The 8,925-nt window shown below is 45.1% G+C and overlaps 1 protein-coding gene across 3 annotated transcripts in view; it reads left to right on the forward strand.

Annotated features, from left to right (window-relative positions):
• The first annotated feature begins 213 nt into the window (after positions 1-213).
• The window catches only part of LOC105909818 (sodium-coupled neutral amino acid transporter 3-like), a 49,988-nt gene continuing 41,276 nt past the window's right edge, over positions 214-8,925 (forward strand). The window contains exons 1-2 of one of the 3 annotated variants that reach the window (XM_031567574.2): positions 214-791; positions 2,625-2,694. The gene's annotated coding sequence lies outside the window, so the exon portion shown is untranslated. The remainder of the gene's footprint in view (positions 792-2,624; positions 2,695-8,925) is intronic. The other 2 variants (XM_031567573.2, XM_012838481.3) reach the window with 2 other exon arrangements.

Here is an 8,925-nt window from a genome sequence, read left to right on the forward strand (position 1 = left end):
ACATCACAAGGCTATCTCATGAATATGGCCAAATGACCCAGAAACACAGACGCGGGCAAACACTGACTGAACGGACTGAAAACATGCCTTGGCATAGCATCTTCGCGGCGGCTTCAGTCTAAGCGGGTCAGGGCATGTGGCAGCTCAGTCCGCCCCAATCAGGAATGTTCAAGTCCCAAATCTGTGCCCATAGCGAACAAAAGATGAATTAAACAGCAAGAACACTCCATGTTTTCAACAGTTAAGCACTGGTGTGTGACAAAATAGGTTAACACATTTCATTATACTGCACGTATTAGCATGGGATATGATGTCTTCCGTATTAACTATATATTAACCGTATATTATCTAATAACTAAGTTATAGCAATCACTGGCTATATTATTTTTCATAATTTGATTCAAATTTTTTTTTTTACCGACTACAACTCCTGAATTTACCCTTGAGAAGTACCACATGAGCAAGCTGAACGAGAGATGTGCGTGTATTAAGTATTCGTGCGCCATAGTTCTGGATACACAATGTTAACAATGATTGGAGGTTGCTCTGGTAGGCGGAGTACTCAGACCCTTAACGCAGCCCACTTTAAACCGCTTCCAGTTAAATTGTACTGTGCAACACTCAGAAATTAGCCTATCATTGAGGAAAGGCATTGCACGCGGATCGCATTGTTAATTCATTGGGTCTGTAGGAGAAGAGAGCACGAGACACCGTGAACAAGACAACGCAAGGAAGAGACGGGACTCGTGGGGAGCTATTTGGAATCTCCCGGGGGACGGTATTCCGAATTGGTGAGTCTAGAAATCTTCAGTACACTGGTTTACATTGATGGTCTAACGGTTTGACAAAGGCTACTCTCTTTAAAATGATATGCCGTTTGCAGAAAAAAAGAGACGCGTCGTAGGTGTCATTTTCTTTTAGACACATCATGCTACAAGTGATATGTACAAAATAATATTACAATCTTTATGTTTACCTCAAAGGGTGAGCCATTCTGAACATTGTATCGTATTAAATTGACCTCAGTTAAGTTGGAATGGGCTGTTCACAATCCTAAAAATGCCAGAAAATGATGAATGAGCTATTCATCACCCATCGTAAGCTTTTCATCTCGACGCCGGTGTCACTAGCTATATAGTCTGAAGCTTCAGTAGCTCAAAAATCTATTTAGGTTCTAGACTGGTTTAAAAGCTTGTGAACGGCATTGTCGCTTAGTAACAGCACAAACTTTCGTTAGACACCTGCGGTTTGAGGACGTTGGCTACTGGGACAGATATTGACAAGCGATCCCTGTGTGTTGTCTTCTCATCAATGACTTAACGGCAGGGTAGAGCCGTCGAGGAGATCACTCTTATCTGTTTCACAGTTTTACATTTAAGATACAGTTTAAGGTGTCCACTTTGGTACTAAAAAGATGATTTCAGACTCATCAGTATCCATTCCAAACCACCCCATTGTTTTAACAAAAATCGATATCGCTTATAAGAAAATATTAAGTAATGAACTAAAATGACAATGTATCGGTTCAAGTGCTGCTATGAACTGCTCGTGATGACACTCAGAATTCCCTAGGACACTTTATCTGAGACATACTACGAGACGAAAGTGGTTACATATAGCCTACTCGAATTTGTACATATCACTATCCTACTACAGAGGACGCCTTTCAGAGATTCCACTTGCTCTCCCGCGGCAGGTCGGTCCTGCCGTTCTTGGAAACTGTTCTGTTAGAGAATGCGAAAACCGGCTCTTCAGAGATCAAACGAATACCAATTTAAAACGCAGGTGTCTGGGCTGCCCTCATTACCGTGCATGCATCATACCAGCAGCATCTGCCTTGGTCAAAAGTCCGCCAGCCAGTTTTGGAGCAATGTCTTACGCGTTTTCAAGAACACCTGCGCTCCAGCCTCGCAAGGGACATTGGCGGCAGTGTGATATAAATTGTCTGGTTAAATAGGCTACATCAGTCCTCGGGGTGACTATTGCTTTACATCTTTAAATACGGTACTTTCCACGTCGGTGTAGACAGATGTTACAAGCTCAGCCGAAGATGCATTTGCTGTTTGCATTTCGCATTTGATGTCCAAGGTGTTTAAACTTGAGGTCTCACTCTCTCTCTCTCTCTCTTTGAGTGTGTGTGTGTGTGCGCGTGCATGTGTGAATCAGTTAGAATCAGAACTTAGAATCAGAATCAAGGTAGAATCAGAACTCAATACTGGTAACTTGTAACTTGTCTATCTGTAACACTTCCCTCTGGGGAACTTAAGAAATAGGAGTATCTTTTACTCCTCAAGGCAACACATACACAGTGACATAGAGAGAGAGAGAAAGAGAGAGAGAGAGAGAGAGAGAGAGAGAGAGAGAGAGAGAAAGAGAGAGAGAGAGAGAGAGTGCAGGAGGCTGCCTTTGACCCAGTTTTACCAGAGAGTGTACCAGGGTTTAAGTGTGCAGTTTGATGAAATAAAACTGGTCAGTGCAGAGTACAGTACAGTGTTCCAGGTTAGATTTACACTTCCATAGTAGTGTTTTGGTAGAAGATTTCATCATGGATACTTTGACATTACATTACTTTATTTCAGCTGTCAGAAACTCTTGTGTTTAATCATTTTTTTAAACTCCCTTAGCCACCTGTGTCAACCTAGTAGCAACCTCTTTTCCTGCCAGGCTGACTCAGAAAGAAGGTACTCAGAAAAAGTAAGTCATCCATTGCAAGCTTAGTTTGTTTAATTTACTTTCAAGCTTTTAAAGTGTAAGTTCACCCCCAGCTCTGAGCCTAACCCCACCCACTGCATCATTTAGAAGAAAAGCTAAGAAGAGAGGAGAGAGGCTGAGTTAACTGGAATATCTTGATGTAGAAAAGCTCCAAGCTTTTAACTCTACGTCAGCATCGGCCTTGCACCGAGCATGCAAGGTTCAGGATGATTTTAAACATAATTCAGTCATATCGTTAAATTTAATGCTAAAAAAAACAGATTTATATACAGGATCTGGAGGCCAGAACTTCTGTGTTTATTGATTATGTGTCTCTTCATGAAGGAGTATTGTATAGTATAATATAACATGACGTAATGTAACGTGCCGTGACACAAAACTTAATGTAATATATATTGACAACCTAACATATGTATTGCAAACAAATTATTTTGTTTAGATGAATACCAGTTTCAGGTAAAAATAATACACCATATAGCTTTATACAGAGTAAGAATTCCAGCTATTCAGAGTACTGAGTGTGTTCCTGTAGCTTGATCCATGGAGCTCTGTGCCCAGAAAAGACATGTACTCATGATATGTATACCTTACTCTCAGTGGAAGTTGCTTTGGCTAAAAAGTGCTTTCTAAATGGATATATAAAAACTCAAGAGTAGGAAGTGAAGACCTAAGGAGATGGGGAGCCTAACAGGAAAATGAATCAGAGTAGGGGAAGTTTTTTCCTCCTTTTGCTTTTGTGTTCATACCCGAGACCTCTTAGGATGGATGCTGCTCATAATGTTCTCAAGGAATCCAATATTAGGCTGCACTCGCTAGTGCCATCCTCTTAGATGATTAGAGTTTAATGCGTCGCTGAGAGGAAAGAAGAATTCAATCTGTTCAGGCTTTATTGGATCAAAGGGGGTTTAGCCATGTTAGATCCCTGTCCTGTCTGTAGGTATTGTCTTACCTCTCAAGGAATGAAAGGTAAACACAGGCAGGAGGGGGGCTTTTTAGTGCCAGCTTCATATCTGATGAAGCAAACCAGAGGCCGAAACACACTTAGACGGTCTTTTTTTGTTCTTTGTCTTTCTGAAGTAGTTACTGCCCCCCAGAGAGGCCAGGTGGACATGGACATGAAAGCTATTGTCTGGTGGGCTGTGGGGATGCTAGACTTTGTTCTTCTGAAGTAATGAAACTTTGTTACTTGTGAATTTTGTTATTAGATGTGGTACCACACCCTTTAATATAATATTTGCAGAGCAGACCCCCCAAGGTTATATTTTGTTTGTAATATAACAGTATTTAGAGGATAATGGACAATGTAGGAAGAATCGCATCAAAGTAGATGTTTACATGATGAGTCAATGTTTCAAACTATTTATACACAGCTGAAAAAGCAGCTCCACCGGACGTGTTCTGATGCTGTTCAACAGGTAACAGTGTCAAAAAATAAAGAAGTGTTGTGCGATCTACTTTATGTTTAGGCAGACATTCCACCACTGCAACTGAGAGTGGAATTAAACTGATTAAACTGTATATAGTATTATGTCTAACGTCTGGATCCTCTATGAGAGGTCAGATATGTGACATAGTTTAATGCATCTTTTCGTACATGCTTCTTTTGAGATGCTGTTACGGTGTTGTGGAGCCAACCAAATCAGGATTCAGTCTCACAGTCACTATAAATGAAGACAGTAGGTTTGAGCTGGGCATACAGTACCCATGTCTCCCATTGCTCAGACTGTAGGTTTGATCCCAGCCGAGGGTGACATTTTTGGACAACAAACAACAACAATAACAAAAGAATTCCCCAAGCCATTACAGTTTTCCCAGTACTTACGCCCAAACGGTCAGGGCCCAGTCCCACAAGAAAGTAGTAGAATCTGCAAGAAAAGTAGGAATGAGTGCATTCCTGCCCAGTCCACATTTTTCAAAGCCAGTCTTCGTTCTGTGGAGGTCGGTGTCTGTGTCTCAAAGAACGTGCCAGTCTCCATACTAATGAGGAAGCACAGTATTTTACATTTACGCGCGGGGTCATGCTGGGCAGTCAGTGTGGTCTGCTGTCAGTAACAAGTGGGAAGTGATTTATGGCCATTCCCTCTGACTGGCTTGCACAAACCCAAAGTTCCCACAAATGGAGAGTGCCTGCCAATCGCTTGCAGAACTGGTTGCTTTCCACCTCTGATTTTCTTTTTCTTTTTTTGTAAATAAAGGCCCAGAACGTTTCCAGGCTAGCTCAAGGCTGCCGGCTCATCACTCTCCTCTGAGATTAAAGGTCAAAGAGAGAGACAGAGAGAAAGAGAGAGAGAGAGAGAGAGAGAGATGGGGTATATTTAGCACTTTGGCGTGGTTTGAATTGGCAATTTTTATGGAAGGCATGCAGTTGAAAAGCAAAACCTTGTTAACCTTATTGTTAGTCGCTGTGTAATGGCTCAGTTACGAGCTCGGCTTTCTGCTTCAGATCTCCATGGCTAATCGGGTTTGAGAATTCAGGCTAAAGCATGGTTCAACAGCGCTCACGTGCCAGTCACAAGGAAAGTCATCCACTCCTTCACTTACATACATGGGGTTGTATGGAGTCACGACTGCTACGTTTAGCGTTAATCAGCGCAGCCGTAAGTCAGGAGGGTGTGATGGCAGTGGGCCAGTACTGGTGATGCTCTCAGGAGTGGACTTTGGAATGGACGTGGCCCAATCCCAACCCGGGAAAGTATGATGGAAAAGAGGAATGTCAAAAATCCATGAAGGGCAGTTTACTTTCACTTTCAGGAGCGCCAGCATGATATAACTTCATGTGTCTGAAATGCGTGACGCCACTGGAAACTCATTCCCTGTGTTTTGGGTTCCTACTGGGGAGGAGAGGGGAGAGGGGGGGTATGGGCAGATTTAGTGATATGGGTGGCGTAAATGTGAGTGTTTAGATAACCGTGTAGCAGTTCAGTGCCTTTATTCTCAGGCATGAAAGAGCGCATTATCTCTCCGGTCCTGTGACTTTGATATCTGACCCGGCCATCTCCCGCCACTGTGCTCAGCAGTGTGGTGTGGTGTGGTGTGAGTGTGTGGCGAGGCAGTGTGGTGTGGTGTAGAGTGGAGCAACTTGGTGCGAGTGTGTGGCGAGGACAGGAGTGAGGCGGTGTGGTGAGCTGGACCGCAAAGCGCTGTCCTCGTGATCCTTCCCCCCACCCATCCCACACCCACCCATCTCAACAAAACCAATCTCCCCCTATGTGCTGGAGAGGGAAAGAGGGAGAGAGAGAGAGAGGGAGAGGGAGAGAGATAGAGAGGGAGAGAGGGAGAGGGAGAGAGAGCGAGAGAGGGAGGGAGGAAGTACGGGTGGAAGAGAGCGATAGGAAAGGAAACCCTTTTGTCTGCAGGCACATGATGGGCATAACGTGGAGCTGGGACTGGGTGGCGTTGAGTTGGGGGTTGGGTAGTGTAAATGGGTGAGGGGGGGGGGGGCGGTGTTGCTCCCTCTGTATCCATTGTTACAGCTGACATGCCAACATGTGGAGGCTTCCTTGTCTCCTCCTTTCCTCGCGTCCACAACATAACGTTGGATCAATGTTGTCCTTTATGCCAGAGGCCCTCAGCCCAGAGGGGGCCTCTCACTGTGAAACCTCTCAGAGAAAATGATGGATGAGGAGGACGGAACACAGACAGACATACTGCGAAACCGGGCCTGCTAGCAAAATAGTTTTCCTTCTATTTTTAAGAATGACACAATACAAATGTACTTGGAAGGCTGTGCGGTTTCCAAAGATGTTTGCTAAGGGCTGTAGACACGTGAGTCAGTGGGACCATGCATGGAAACAGAAATATTTACACACAAACTGCTTTGAGTTCCTTTAGCCTTGAAAGGAATTAAATATATCCCAAATATCGGAGACTCAGTCTGAAGTATGAACAACCAAAATCCAGGTTTATTCTTTCAAAATGAGAAGCTTTCCACTTCTCACGTTCTCCAACACTAAAATGACCACTAGGAATGACATGTATTGAATTATTGTCGATGGAATATATTTAATAAACTAACTCTTAAATCCTAGTCCCTTTAGCCTGAACTTGGTCAAAATTCAGAAATTCCTAGTGGACAACTCACTTTTTGTCTAGGACTACCCTTCGTAGATCATCATGGATTCCCATCACTTCCCTATGATCCGTTTCAAATCGCTTCACACTTTTATCCTCAGATGGGTTGTGCAGCTGCACATCAAAGAACAAAGATTGATTTTTTAATTGGTGAAATATTAACGATCTAAGGCGTGCCATTCCCAGAGGCCTCAGCATCTCCCACATTTTGCATCTCTGAATCAGCTCTACGAGCACCAGAAGCCAGGCAGCAGCTCTTCAATCTGTGCGTTAAGCCCCAATAACCTCTTCTCTTCTTCATTACTTCAAGCCTACAACCAAAACCATTCTGTGCCGGGATTAGAGTGACAGCTTGCCCCCGCATCACTCTCTCTTTCTTTTCGTTTCTTCTCTTGTTTTTCGTGTCGTTGTTTATCTCTCTGACTCACTCTCGCCCTCTCTGTTTCTCTAGGTATGTGTGTGTGTGTTATGTGTACAGCGGACAGATTTCTTCTAGAACACCCCACGTCCCTGATATGCACTTCAATCTGCGCCCTTGTTTTTTAATCCTTCATGTGAATGTGTGCGCTCTGGTGGATGTTTATCCTCTCGTGTGGGTGTGTGTGTGTGTGTGTGTGTGTGTGTGTGTGTGTGTGTGTGTGTGTGTGTGTGTGTGTGTTGGCAGACCACACCGTGTTTTTGCTCCGTGTGCTCGGAGTCTGTGTTTGTGTCATGAGTTCACGCTCCAAGTTTGCCTAAAAAGAGAGGCGAGCAGGAAGCGGGTTTGACGAGGTCTCTAGTCAGGGTCCTGAAATGCTCCGCAGGGACCACGCAGGAGTCGACTGCGCAGGCAGGAGTCAAACGTTATCCTTGCATACGCCCCGTTCCGTTCTTAACCGAGGAAGACGGGGAGGTGTGAGTGGAGCGTTATCCTTGCATACGGCCCGTTCCATTCTTAACCGAGGAAGACGGGAGGCGTGAGGGGAGGTGGTGGGTCGAGAACAAGGAGCGAAGAAAATTGCGCGGCTTGAACAAGTCATCTGGGAATCAATGACCCGAGAGATTAAAGACGTGGCAAATTTCACCACGCTTTTCCCGAACTTCTGTTTGAAAAAACGCCATTCAAACAGACTGTGACTCTGACGGCCACCGACTCTGTCCCAGACTTGCCCCTGAGCCGGTGCGGATCCGTCCTTGAGGACTAGTCACCGTCGTGACCCTTCTATATACTTCCTGTCAACATTTTATTCCCATCACTGTCCTTTTGTCTGTAATATCTCTTCTGAATGAGACCATCACTGGTATTGTTATGCCGTTACCTAACGGCTGATGCTGGGGAGATGAAAACAGCGGCACAGTTCAATTTGATCTCCTCCGCTGTTGGGATTCTTTAATGAGCTTGTTAACAAAGCTCACATAATTACTTGTTCTAATCAAAGCCTTGTCTTACGCTAAAGTGTCTACAACACACATATACATGCTCACATGCAGAGGACTCTGCTTTTTAATGATGCTGGACAATTCATGTAAGGTGACCTTAGCTCTGCTTGTGCGGTCAATTTAATACAACTGAAATCAATACCCTTAAACCCAAATCAATTTTAATTGTGCAGCTTTGATTGTTTACAGAAGGGCACCCATGCATCCTTGCTCTGCTCTCGGCTCGGCCGTCATCTTCTCTCTCTCTTTCCGGTGAGGCAGGTCAGTTCACCTTGCTACCGTACCTGCGCTGCATGAGAATGGCACCCGCTGTGGCGGGTGGGTGGGGGTGGGGGTGGAGGTGCGGTGGAGTTGGCGCTATAAATAGCTCACTCCTCCTGCGTGTGTCACGCTCCGCCTCAGGACCCGCCAGGCAGCTCTGGCTCACGCGCTCCTGACGCCACTCTGATACGCCCCGCATGTACGCCAGCCCAACCAAACAGCAGCAGCAGCCACTGGCAGGGGAGTGTGTGTGTGTGTGTGTGTGTGTGTGTGTGTGTGTGTATAACTGAGTATGTGTTGGGTTTGTGTGTGCTCTGCCAGCCCAATGACAGGCAGGGGAGATGTGGGTCTTCATAACAGTGCCCGCCGATGCCACTCTGTTTATGAATCAAGCGCCCTGCCCGTCCTTGAAGAAGCGGGCCTCTCTGCCAGGTGAGAGTAGCTAGTGGAGAGTAGCTGCAG

The sequence above is a fragment of the Clupea harengus genome, chromosome 5 (assembly GCF_900700415.2).
Source record: "Clupea harengus chromosome 5, Ch_v2.0.2, whole genome shotgun sequence".
NCBI classification, from domain to species: domain Eukaryota; kingdom Metazoa; phylum Chordata; class Actinopteri; order Clupeiformes; family Clupeidae; genus Clupea; species Clupea harengus.